This window comes from Peromyscus maniculatus, chromosome 16 (genome assembly GCF_049852395.1).
Source record: "Peromyscus maniculatus bairdii isolate BWxNUB_F1_BW_parent chromosome 16, HU_Pman_BW_mat_3.1, whole genome shotgun sequence".
Lineage (NCBI taxonomy): Eukaryota > Metazoa > Chordata > Mammalia > Rodentia > Cricetidae > Peromyscus > Peromyscus maniculatus.
The window spans coordinates 40,846,240-40,851,858 of NC_134867.1; the positions used below are offsets into that span (position 1 = coordinate 40,846,240).

At 49.9% G+C, this 5,619-nt stretch overlaps 1 long non-coding RNA gene across 1 annotated transcript; it reads left to right on the forward strand.

Moving 5' to 3' along the window:
• The first annotated feature begins 3,781 nt into the window (after positions 1-3,781).
• Positions 3,782-4,633, forward strand: LOC143268972 (uncharacterized). Its single transcript, XR_013045225.1, has 2 exons — positions 3,782-3,877; positions 4,489-4,633. It is a non-coding gene; the product is annotated as an uncharacterized LOC143268972 (long non-coding RNA).
• Positions 4,634-5,619: the final 986 nt, after the last annotated feature.

Sequence of the window (5,619 nt, forward strand, 5' to 3'; positions counted from 1 at the left end):
GAGTAGGCGGAGCTGCTGGCAGAGAAAAAAAACGATTAGTAATTTGTTCATCTTTGTCTTATTTCCAACATCTTTTCCAACGACCTCTCATATAGCCAGTAATAATCCGCCTCTTTGGACAACAGTGACCATGAACAGTGAGTGATCTTGTTCCACAGTTTCCTCTGGCGGCTACCGACACGGGTCTGTCCATCCAAGCTGAGAGTCACACTTCTGCGTTTTCCCAGCCCCTCGCCGCCGAATACAGCCAGAGTGGAGGAGCCCCCCCCCCCCAGGAACCTACAAACAGTACAGGGAGGGGCTGCACCGCTGACAGCCGAAACACCAAGGGGATTGAGCCATGTGAGATCACAGCCGAGAACCCACTTAACAAATGTACACATCTAAATGGAGTTATTATATTTAAAATGCCTTTGGGGTAGTCATGTCCCACCCACCCGCCCCCTCATTTATAGCCGTCACGTTTCCCCCTACGCTTTCAGGAACCTTCTTTCCTGGAAGGACACAGTGTGTCACGGTGGACACAATTCTGTGTCCCATCATGCCTTGTGCCACAGATTCTCAACATTTGCTAGATGAATGAATGAGTGAGTGAGTGAGTGAGTGAATGAATGAATGAGTGAGTGAATGAGTAGGAAACTCCCATGTGTCGTTTTGAACTAGGAAGTTGTGGGTCCCTACAAACTCGGGTATCTTCCTTCACAGATTGTCATCTATAGTAATGGATTTATTCCTGTTTCTTTTTTTTTTCTCACATCACCCATGTTTCTCTGTATAGATCATGTGCACTCAAGTTACCTACCCTAAGATGAGTCATCATATCTTTTCAAAAAGTCACATAATTAGACCTTGGGAGGGAAGTCAGGTCACTTTAAAAGATTTTATTTTCATTTTATGTGTGTGTCTGTGTGAGTGTATGCTGTGTGTAGGTGTGCCCATGGAGACCAGAAGAGGGTGTCGGATCCCCTGGAGTTGAGTGTTGGGAACTTAACTTGGGCCCTATGGAAGAGGGGCAAGTGTTGTTAACTGCTGAGCCATTTTTTCCAGCCCCCAGATCTCTTTGTTGAAGAATAATTTTCATTGTACATTAGAATATGACATAAATTTTACAAGATTTCACAAATTATGCACAGTGTACATGAAAATTTGACCTATCATATTGTATCTGGCCATGTATATTTAGAAGACCCCAGAGTGTATTATTTAATGTTGAGCATGTTCTTGCAACTCATTTAATATCCTACTGGAGGATGGCTTGGGGCTGGCCAGCTGGGAGGGGAGGGTGTGGGGTTGATCATTTTGCAAACCGTGAATCAGACTGAGTTCACATCAGCTGAGCTGTCCTTTCTTATAGAAACTGGTGGTTTATGCTGTCTTCAGCAAGTGTGGACTCAGGCACATTGACATGGCAGGTATTCACTCTCTGGGGTGGGACTTTAAGAAGAACCGGAGACCGACTGTGCCTCATGGTCACACTGGTTCAGAAATAGATGAGTGGACTAGCTCTGAAGTCGGGGGAAGACACCCAAGCATTGGTTCTTTCTACCTACAATTCAGAGTGTGGGGCCATTGGGAAGGCAGAGAGGGCTCCTGGAGAGTTGTGCATGGTAAATGAGAATGGTGATCATTTTCTACGTTAAATACATCAGCAAAACTCCATTTTGACCCATTTCAGCATCTCACTAAAAAAAGGGGACTAAATGGATGTAGAATTGTACAATAGGGTCTATATGTTCTTCAACTAGTCTTCCTGTTTAACTTATAATCTTAATATTAATAGTAAAGACTTTGTTGTTACATAAAACAATCTCCACATCACGTAAGTATACGACACATAATCTTGACACTGAAAAGGAAATTATTGGTACCAACTCCTGCTCAAAGGGAAGAAAGTGGCAGAAGGGTGTTACTAAATTTCCCATGTTCCTTTGCTCTGCCCCGGGCAATCACAGGACAAACAGCAGCATGAGAATACTCTTGAAAACACCAGTAAAAAGAGGGGGCGTGGCTGTGGTTCAGCCAGTTTCAGTGAAGGTCTTTGAACAGGGCCGAGGCTGGGTGGGTGGATGGAGTACCCTGTGGGCCCTCCCCCCACCTTTAGGTGACCATTTGAGTTCATTGTACGTACTCTGACATTACAGTGCTCTGGCCGATGTCTGTCCAGCTTTTACAGTGCCTGCAAAGCCATACACAACCGTAGGGACCCCACTTCCGATTTTGAATTCTGTTCTCTTCCCCAAACGGAAGGAATGCAGTAAGATCCCCTTTTGATGGTGGACAAGGGCAGCCAGCCACCTCTCTCTGCCAGCCCTGTAAGTGCCAGGGGAGCAACCCTTACCCCGCTGTGCCGAGAAGGGTGCTCAGAAGGTTGAGTGTGTTAACTGCCATCTCGAATTGTCCTGAGCTTACCGGAAACTAACCTCCTTGAGAGTCCAGGCGCATCTATGAAAGAGCAGATGCTCCCAGAAAACATGGACATTTCTTGTGGGATGTTTTTCACCCTAATATGCCAACCAGAAGGGCTGGAAAGAAGGGCCGAGGGACAGAAGCTCAGAAATGGTAAGGAAATGGATGGCCAAACTCATGACCTGCTGGTTGTTGGAGTTTGTAACACGCGCTCACTCTGAAGCCCAGGATAGACCGGAACTCTTCCACAGAGCCCAGGCTGGCCTTGAGCTTACAGCAATCCTCTTGCCTCAGTTTCCTGAGTGCTGGAATGACAGACACGCACCCCTCCCTCATGCCCAGTTAGGCTCGTGGTCTTTTGACGGCAGGTAGAGGAAGAAGGGCCCTTTCGCTGAGAGCCAGACTTAGGACAAAGCTGTGTTGCTAGGTTAGCCGCTGATCAAAGGGTGTGACTGCCTTTTGAAGGTACAGCCCGGCATTAGGAACATCTCCCACTTGTATGATCTGCTCACTGTCTACGTCTAGTCCAGTTAAGGACATTAAAATGTCTAGAAGTTTCTACTGGCATCCTTGCTGCGCGGGATCTGCCCCTTCTCCAGTTTGTTTTCCATTCTTCCCCCATCCCAATCAAATTTTTTCAGATAGGAAAAAAGTTTTACGGGACTAGAGCTCGGTTCAGTGGGTGAAGCGCTCACCTTGGGAGGATGAAGACCTGAGTCTGGTCACTAGGGTCCAAGGCTAACGTTCTGGTGTGTGCTCATTATCCTAGGTAGATGCGAGGAACGGGCAGGTCCTGGGGCTCACTGGGCGGCCAGCCTAGCCTACAGGGCAAGATCAAGGCCAGTGAGGGACTTTGTCAGATGGCGTGGGGGAGGGGGGACGGGAACAGAAGGATCCGAGGAACCACACCTAAGGTTTACACTCTTTCTCTCTCTCTCTCTCTCTCTCTCTCTCTCTCTCTCTCTCTCTCTCTCTCTCTCTCTCTCTCTCCCTCCCTCCCTCCCTCTTTCCCTCCCTCCCTCCCTCCCTCTCTCTCCCTCTCCCCCCCTCCTTTGCTGGTCTTCAGGATGATATTTGACCAACAAAAGTTTAGCAGAAGTTAAATCCGAACGCTTGAAGTGAGCTGTCCTCCTCCAGGAGCTCCAGCTGTGTACACTGAGCTGTGATTCTGTGCCTCTGGCTGGGCTCAGGGTATCAAATCAGCTCTCCACCCACAGTGGGGTTAAAGGCATCCTTTGCAGCCTCCTGCCGCCCCCTTGTGGTAGGAGTCAAAGCCACTCTCTAACTTTTGGGGAGTTCTCTCCAACCCCAACATTATGTTTGAAGATAGTGGTTCCCACAAGGCCCTGGGGTTTCTGGGTGCTAGGGGAATGCCAAGTCGCTGACTCGCAGTTTCCAGGTGGATCCGTGACCCCGTGGCGTTGGAAGTTTCGTGGCTGGTGGTGCTACAGTCTACCTCAGTGAGCCAAAGGTGACTCCAGAGACCTGGGAGAGAGGGATGGAGGTCAGCATTTTGCAGTGTGTTATTTCGATGCACAAAGGCCAGTATGGTGTATGTGAACCACGATGAGACAACGGGGTGGGGACCACTTGACTCAAATCAGATCTAGCCAGGAAAGTCAGACCCAGCAAATTATACCACAGACAATTATGCCTCCAAATGAGAAATGGCAGTCGCAGGAGGGAGTAATTAAGGTTCCTAATTGCACAAGATGCAAGGTTCCCCTCACCCACCTCATTTTATTATGCCTCCATCCACTCGGCCTATGGGAGCCAAGAGCTCTGGCTGGCTTTAAAAGAAAGCAAGGTGAATACAAGAGAAGCCAGCAACTGGAAATGAACGATGGCTCCCTCCATTCTACACTTCCAGAGGGTTCCACAGAAACTGTCCCGAGTTCCACAATACAGGGGCACTAACCCAAACGCAGGCTCAAGGTAAAAGGAGTGAGCGAGAGACTGGCTGGCTGGCTGGACACCCCAGGCCGCACCAGAGCTAACTCAGGTTAGAAGCTGTGGCCACTGGAACAAGAGCTAAGAAGCTTCTAGAACATTCATAGCAGTGTGCTTTCCTCCTAATTGCAGAAAGAGTACCTGGGAGAAGCCACCCGTTGGATGTCACTGGCCACATGATTGGAGAGAAAACTGCAGGAAGCCACGTGAGCCCACCAAGGCTCCTGGCCTCTTGGAGAGACTTTTACACGCGAGGGTAAAGAGATCCACAGAGTTCCATCCATGCGTGTTTGTCCTGTGTAGCCACTGTTGGGTCCCACGGCCCTCTTCCACCTGGCTTCCTTGTCACGGCCCCTGCCACGGCCCCTGCCACCACGTAAGCAAGTGTCCCCCAGGGCCTGTCCTTCAACTGTGGCCTTAGGAAGGATGTGCCAGGGAAACTGCTATGCCGTACCGCCCCACCCCCCACCCCCGCCGCGGGTACAGGCTACACTGCACATCCGTGTGGGTTGGGTGGTCTCTGAACATTTCATTTGTTAAAAACCGTCTGAGGTAACGCATTTGAGGTGGGAGTTCCACCACAGGGAAACAATAAGAAATCTACCTTCCGGAGGTCTCCGGTCTGCAGGGAGGCGGAGAGGAGTCCGTGAGGCGGTGTCGGGAGGGAGGGGGCGACACACGCGGGGCCTCAGCTGCAGGTTCAGCGCATCTGTCTACCCAGTTCTTCCCAAACTCTTTGTTGCTTCCAGAGTAGTGCACAGAAACGTAAGTACGTTCTTCCCCTGCTCCTCTAAAGGTAGACAGGGCAAGAGATGAGTCACGTCATCTGGGGGCTTCCAAAGGTTTTTATTTTAATATGTTTTTTGTTTTTTGTTTGTTTTTCGAGACAGGGTTTCTCTGTGTAGCTTTGCGCCTTTCCTGGAACTCGCCCTGTAGACCAGGCTGGCCTCCAACTCACAGAGATCCACCTGCCTCTGCCTCCCGAGTGCTGGGATTAAAGGTGTGCGCCACCACCGCCCGGCAATTTTAATATTTTTAAAGGAGGGGGGGACTGTGTACAGCCTGTGTTTGGAGCCCAAGGCTGCTGCAGCCACTTTGTGAGCATGGGGTGAACACTGGAGAAGATGCCAACAGAGCAGCTTTGGGCATCATTTAGTCATTAGAGCGACATGAGCGGCCGCGTCTGTTTGTGTGTATCCCAGACACGCAAGTCAGGCTTTCCCAGCTAGCCACAGAACACCGTCCCAACTAGCAACGTGACAC